We start from the raw sequence: 8,452 nt of genomic DNA, 5'->3' as shown, positions 1-8,452 counted from the left end.
ACAAGTTAAAGATGCAAATGACATTTGGATCCCAACCTTTTACAGAGAGTAACAAACGCTCATTAAATTTTCAAGTGTACGTGCAGTGGGATATTTACATAAGTCAAACTAGCCATTATTTTGCCCATTTACAAAAAGATGGCCTAACGATCATAGACAATTTTAAAGTGATTTATCATGAAATACGAGCTACATTTTTGTAAGGAACGACTTTTGGATTGGCAGTCGACACTCAAATAAAACTCCACCGCCTCCCCCTTTTCCCGACGATTGCAAAGCCTTAGATATAAAAAGTAAAAAGTGCTTACAATCCCCAAAAATTATGGACACTTTTTGGAATTTCTCTCTCTACACTTGTACGTTGTGTATTTCCATTTTAGATGTATAATTTTCTCTTAAATCAAACCTTTAGTTTTCATTTTCCCTTCATCTCATAAAAAAAAAGAGATTAAAGGTAAATTGATCGCAAAAAAATGAAAATTATAGAGTTTTTGTATGGAAAAAATTTTAAGCAATAACAAATGTAAATAAAGAAAATTTATTCATACACCACAAATGAACACAAAATTTTTGTTATCCAATGTTTGAGAAATTTCACTAGTTCAACCCTAATAGCTTGGAATTTTATAAGAAAAAGATTTTTCTACACGTCTTAAAAAATGGATATGCATACTTGAAACATGTTAAAGATGCAAATGACCTATGGATCCAAACCTTTTAAAGAGAATAATATACGATGATTAAATTCTAAAGTGAAAGTGCGGTGGGATATTTACCCGAGTAAAAATAGCCATTATTTTGCCCATTTACAAAAAGCTGACCTAAAGATCGTAGATGATTGTAAAGTGATTTATCATGTGTAACATGCTATATTTTTGTAAGGAATCACTTATGGATTAGGAGTCAACACTAAGTTAAAAATCCCCCCCTCCCCCTTTTCCCCATGATTGAAAAACATTAAATATAAAAACTAAAAAGAATTTACAATCAATAAAAATTACAGAAATTTTTCAGAATTATCTCTCTATACATTTGTGCATTTTCCATTTCTATTTTAGATGTATACTTTTTCTTAAATCAAAACTTGAGTTTTCTCTGTTTCTTCATCTTGTACACAAAAAAGAGATAAAAGGCAAATAGATCACAACAAAATAATTGCAATAAAAAATGTAAGAAAAGAAAATTTATTCGCACACCACAAATGAACACAAAAGTTTTGTTATCCTAGTTTAAGAAATTCCACTAGTGCAACCCTAGTAGCTTGGAATTGTATAAGAAAGAGATTTTTCTACACATGTTTTAAAAAATGGATATGCATGCTTGAAACATGTTAAAGATGCAAATGACCTATGGATCCAGACCTTTTAAAGAGACTAACAAACACTCATTAAATTATCAAGTGAACGTGTGGGATATTTACCCGAGTCAAACAAACCATTATTTTGCCCATTTTAAAAAAGTTGTCCGAACGATCATTGAGGATTGTAAAGTTATCATGCGTAACAGGCTATATTTTTGTAAGGAATGACTTATGGATTGGGAGTCATCACTCAGTTAAATATCCCACGCCTCCCTATTTTTTCGATGATTGCAAAACCTAATATATGAAAACTAAAAAAATTTTATAATCCCTGAAAATTACAAACACTTTTTGGAATTATCTCTCTCTACATTTGTGCATCTTGAATTTCCATTTAAGATGTATACCTTTTTCTTAAATCAAAAGTTGAGTTTTCATTTTCCCTACTTCTCGTAAATTAAAAAGAGATAAAAGGCAAATAGATCAAAACAAAATGAAAATTATAGAGTTCATGTATGAAAAAAATTTTAAGCAATAAAAAATGTAAGTAAAGAAAATTTATTCACACACCAAAAATAAACACAAAAGTTTTGTTATACAAGTTTGGGAAATTCCATTAGTTCAACCCTAATAGCATGGAATTTTATAAGAAAGAGATTTTTTTACACATGTTTTAAAAAATGGATATGCATTCTTGAATCATGTTAAAGATTCAAATGACCTATGGATCCAAACCTTTTAAAGTGAATAACAAACGCTCATTTAATTCTCAAGTTAACGTGTGGTGGGATATTTACCTGAGTCAAACAAGCCATTATTTTGCCCATTTACAAAAAGTTGACCAAATGATCATAGATGATTTTAAAGTAATTTATCATGCATAACAGGCTATATTTTTGTAAAGCATGACTTATGGATTGGGAGTTAACCCTCAGTTAAAAATCCCCTGCCTCCCCATTTTCCCGACTATTGCAAAACCTAATATATAAAAAATAAAAAGAGTTTATGATCCCTAAAAATTATAGGCACTTTTTGGAATTATCTCTCTCTATATTTGTGCTTTGTGCATTTCCAATTTAGATGTATGCTTTTTTCTTAAATCAAAACTTGGGTTTTCACTTTCCCTTCATCTCATAAACAAAAAAGAGATAAATGGCAAATAGAGCACAAAAAAATGAAAATTTTAGAGTTTATGTATTGAAAAATAACAAATGTAAGTAAAGACACACTACCGATAGCAGTAGAGTGTACCCTATATCTAGCATTAAGACTAGAGTATGTAGCAATGGCTTACCGGCTAGGAGAGATTTTTACTCTCACTTATAATGCCGTGCCTCATGGAAGGAAACAAAAGTGTGAGGGGGAATGTTGGAAGATGAAAAGATATTGGACGATGTGCCATTTTATACCAAAATATTTTATACATCATTTGCAGCAAGCTGGGAGTTCATGTTATTCTCTCACCCCCCAGCTTGAGGGGGAGTGTTGGAAGATAAGATCAAGCCCAAACGACCAAGGAAGGCCCACATACATAAGATTATTATAAGATGGGCTTAAGCCCATAAGAAGTAGGACCCACAATGATTACCAAGAGATGGCATTTTTATCACATCAGTAAGAAGATCAAGAATCTTTATCTTAGGGTCATGACCAAGAAGAGTTTTAGTTTAAGTTATATTTGTCTTTTATCAATATGAGTTACCAAATTATGTTAGAACTTACCATAAGTGTTAGAATTTGGGTGTAATTGGGACAAGGGTAGTTTTATTATAATTTGGATTCTACTACCTTCCTCTATTATAAATAGAGGTTCATATACTCTAATTACAATGAGTTATTGAAATCAATGAAGTCTTTCTCTTTTCCATAAATTCAACATGATATCTGAGCAGGTTCTATGAGTTGACTTGGTCAACTCATGGAGGTAATGTGATCATTTTCTCTAAACCCTAAATCCTAAGTCAAGATTCGTAGTTATTATTTTTCAGTCCCAACACCCGTAGTTTTCTTTGCTGTTTTTTACATCAATACAGAGTTTTTCATATTAAAAACTATATATTGACGGATATATATTTGAGTCTACTTTCCATAAAAAAAAATATTTTTTTCCAATCGGAGTTATCTATAGAGAGATATAGATATTTAAATGAACGAAGGTAAGATTACAAAAAGGTGTAGCAACAACAATCTTCTGATTCCGAGGTATTATTTTTCTATAAACTTGACTTTATATGGAGAATTATATATCAAAAGAAATATATGTATGTCTATTCTTTTATCTATTCAACCAATTTTTTATCTGAGTTATCTACAAAGAGAAATCGATATTTGAAGCAGCAAAGGTCAGATTGAAAAAGCTTTTCAAGAAGCAGCACAAAGCTTCAAGTTCAGAGGTATTTTTTGCTATCAATAAAGAGACTTCATATGGAGAATTATATATCAAAAGAAATATATGTAAGTCTATTTTATTACCTATTGAACCATTTCACTTTATGATTTTTTTATAAGGAGATATTGATCTTCGAAGAGTAATTTGTCATTCTAGAAAAATAGGAGAAACAATACTTAGTTCAGCCAGATTATAGAGACTAAAACTAATCTAATTTTTTTATCTTCTGATAATTATATTTTATGAAGAGATATTATACTTGAGTTAAAGGTATTTTAAGTCTAGTTTTTATGTCAATTTGATCTATATTTAAAGATATATTCACATTGGAATAATCAAAAGTCATGTTGGTATTCTGTAACAATTAAAATCCGAATTTAAGCCAATTTTTTTGCGTCACTGTTTGAATTGATATATCAGGAAAATATCTCACGTCTCCCTAGTTCGAGAGATTATTTAAAAATCTCTGTTATTTAGGATTATTGCTACTTCTATGATATTTGGTTCAAGCTGGGATCACTACCATTACCTCCCAGCTTCAGGGTAGAAGTAGAAGAAGAACAAGAATAAGGTATTTTATTCCTTATGTTGTGGATATGTTTGTGTTACCAAAATATTCAAGAAAGGTGGAGCACAAAAGATGAAGCTTGTGTTAAAATTTTATATCGGATTATTTCATGGGTTCTTTTACAAAGTTAATTATTTGGTTCATTTTATATGTGTTGGAAGATGATCGTGTTTTATTCAGTTGCAACTATTATGTCTCTTTGGGAACATTATAATTGAATAAGAGGTGGCCTCATGTCATCATTTACTTTACCACGTCAAAAAGATCAAAATTGTTTGTGGTTGGGAGTCCACGACGGAGGAACTTTATCCCCATCAAAATGATGAAAATTATTTGTGGTTGAAAGTCCATTACGGAGGAACTTCATCCCCGTCAAACAGATGAAAATTATTTGTGGTTGAAAGTCCATTACGGAGGAACTTCATCCCCGTCAAACAGATATCTTTACCCCCCTCCCCCCCCCCCCCCCCCCCACCTGTAATGGCTTTTATGTCTCCTACTACTTGAGAGTCGTTGTCCTATGGAGGGACATGGTGGTGGACACTTCGGAGCAATGCCGATAGACACACTACCGATAACAGTGGAGTCTACCCTACATCTAGCATTAAGACTGGAGTATGTAGAATTGGCCTACCGGCTAGGAATGATTTTTACTCTCACTTATAATACCGCAAGGCCTCATGGAAGGATGCAACAATGTGAGGGGGAATGTTGGAAGATGAAGGCATATTGGAAGATGTGCCATTTTATACAAAAATAATTTATACATCATTTGCAGCAAGCTAGGAGTTCATGTTGTTCTCTCACTCCCAACTTGAGGGGGAGTGTTGGAAGCTAAGATCAAGCCCAAATGACCAAGGAAGGCCTACATATGTAAGATTATTATAAGATGGGCCACATGACCAAGGAAGTCCCACAAGATGGGCCCAAGCCCATAAGAAGTAGGACCCACAATGATTACCTAGAGCTGGCATCCTTATCACATCAGTTGGAAGATCAAGAAAGACTCACAAAAGTATCTTTAACTTAGGGTCACGACCAAGAAGAGTTTTAGTTTAAGTTATATTTGTCTTTTATCAATATTGAGTTACCAAATTATGTTAGGACTTACAATAAGTGTTAAAACGTGGGTGTAATTGGGCCAAGGGTAGTTTTATTATATTTTGATTCTACTACCTTCTTCTATTATAAATAGAGGTTCAAGTACTTTGATTACAATGAGTTATTGAAGTCAATGAAGTATTCCACTTTCCATAAATTCAACATTTTTCTATATTGAGTTATTTAATAATGTTAGGACTTGTCTTTAAGTGTTAGAGTTTGGGAATAATTGGGACTAGGGTAGTTAATGTAATTGGACTCTACTACCTTCCTCGATTATAAATAGAGGTTCATGTACTCATATTACAACAAGTTATTGATGTCAATGAAGCATTTTACTTTTCAATAAATTCAACAATGTTAAAGATGCAAATGACCTATGGATCCAACCCTTTTAAAGAGAATAACAAACACTCATTAAATTCTCAAGTGAAGGTGTGGTGGGATATTTACCCGAGTCAAACAAGCCATTATTTTGCCCAAACACAAAAAGCTGTCCTAACGATCATAGATGATTGTAAAGTGATTTTTCATTTGTCATAGGCTATATTTTTATTAGGAATGACTTATCGATTGGTAGTCAACACTCAGTTAAAAATCCCGCTCCTCCCCCTTTTCACGATGATTGCAAAACCTAATATATAGAAACTAAAAAGAGTTTACAATCCCTAAAAATTATAGACACTTTATGGAATTATCTCTCTCTAGCTTTGTGAATTGTACAGTACCATTTTAGATGTATACTTTTTTCTTAAATCAAAACTTGAGTTTTCACTTTCCCTACGTCTCGTAAAAAAAAAGAGATAAAAGGCAAATAGATAAAACCAAATGAAAATTTTAGAGTTTATGTATGGAAAACATTAAACGCAATAAAAAATGTAAGTAAAGAAAATTTATTCACTCACCACAAATGAACACAAAAGTTTTATTGACTAAGTTTTGGAAATTCCACTTGTTCAACCCTAATTGCTTGGAATTTTATAAGAAAGAGATTTTTATACGGATGTTTAAAAAAATGGATATGCATGCTTGAAACATGATAAAGATGAAAATTACCTATGGATCCAAGCCTTTTAAAGAGAATAACAAACACTCATTAAATTCTCAAGTGAACTTGCAATGGGATATTTACCCGAGTCAAACAAGCCATTATTTTACCCATTTACGAAAAGCTGACCTAACGATCATAGATGATTGTAAAGTGATTTATCATGCATAATGGGCTATATGTTTTTTAAGGAATGACTTATGAATTAGGAGTCAACACTCAATTAAAAATCCCCCGCCTCCCCCTTTTCTCGACGATTGAAAAACCTAATATATAAAAACTAAAAGGAGTTCATAATCCGTTAAAATTACAGACACTTTTTGGGATTATCTCTCTCTTCATTTCTTCATTGTGCATTTCCATTTTAGATGTATAATTTTTTCTTAAATCAAAACTAGAGTTTTCACTTTCCCTTCATCTCATAAACAAAAAAGATATTAAGGCAAATAGATCACAACAAAAGGAAAATATTAGAGTTGATGTGTGGAAAAAATTTAAAGCAATCACAAATATAAGTAAAAAAAATTATTCACACACCACAAATGAACATAAAACTTTTTTATCCAAGTTTGTGAAATTCCACTAGTTCAACCTGAATAGCTTGGAATTTTATAAGAAAGAGATTTTTCTTTACATGTTTTAAAAAATGGATATGCCAGTTTGAAACATGTTAAAGATGCAAATGACCTATGTATCCAAACCATTTAAAGAGAATAACAAACACTCATTAAATTCACAAGTGAACCTGCGGTGGGATATTTACCCGAGTGAAACAAGTCATTATTTTGTCCTTTTACAAAAAGTTGACTTAACGATCATATATGATTGTAAAATGATTTATCATACGTAACGGGCTATATTTTTTTAAGGAATGACTTATGGATAGGGAGTCAACACTCAGTTAAAAATCCCCTACCTCCCCCTTTTCTCGACGATTGCAAAACCTAATATATAAAAACCAAAAAGAGTTTACAATCCCTAAAAAATACAGACACTTTTATGAAATATCTCTCTCTACATTTGTGCATTGTGCATTTCCATTTTAGATGTATACTTTTTTCTTATATAAAAACTAGAGTTCTCACTTTCCCTTCATCTCGTAAAAAAAAAGAGATCACAACAAAATGAAACTTTAAGAGTTTATGTAAGGAAAAAATTTAAAGCAATAAAAAATATAAGTAATGAAAATTTATTCACACACCACAAATAATCACAAAACTTTTGTTATCCAAGTTTTGGAAGTTCCACGAGTTCAACCCTAATAGTTTAAAATTTTATAAGAAACAGACTTTTCTACACATGTTTTAAAAAATTGATATGCATGCTTGAAACATGTTAAAGATGCAAATGACCTTTGGATACAAACCTTTTAAAGAGAAGACAAAACGCTCATTAAATTTTCAAGTGAACGTGCAGTTGGATTATTACCCGAGTCAAACAAGCCATTATTTTGCCCATTTAAAAAAATATGACATAACGATCATAGTTGATTGTAAAGTAATTTAGCATGCGTAACAGGCAACATTTTCTTAAGGAACGACTTATGGATTGGAAGTCAACACTCAGTTAAAAATCCCCCGCCTCCCCCTTTTCCCGACGACTAGAAAACCTAATATATAAAAACTAAAAATAATTTACAATCCCTAAAAATTATAGACACTATTTGGAATTATCTCTCTCTACATTTGTGCATTGTGCATTTCCATTTTAGATCTATACTTTTTTCTTAAATCAAAACTTGAGATTTCACTTTCCCTTCATCTCATAAACAAAAACAGAGATAAAAGGCAAATAGATCACAAAAAAATAAAAATTTTAGAGTTTAAGTATGGAAAAAATGTAAAGCAATAAAAAATGTAAGTAAAGAAAATTTATTCACACATCACAATAGAAAACAAAAGTTTTGTTATCCCAGTTTGTGAAATTCCATTAGTTCAACAGTAATAGCATGGAATTTTATAAGAAATAGATTTTTTCTACATATGTTTTAAAAAATGGATATGCATGCTTGAATCATGTTAAAGATGCAAATGACGTATGGATCTA

This window comes from Aristolochia californica, unplaced genomic scaffold (assembly GCF_029961685.1).
Source record: "Aristolochia californica isolate CCGP_79_NKW_82.1479 unplaced genomic scaffold, dmAriCali1.0.hap1 SCAF_6, whole genome shotgun sequence".
Classification (NCBI taxonomy): Eukaryota; Viridiplantae; Streptophyta; class Magnoliopsida; order Piperales; family Aristolochiaceae; genus Aristolochia; species Aristolochia californica.
Note: the sequence above shows the minus strand (reverse complement) of the source record.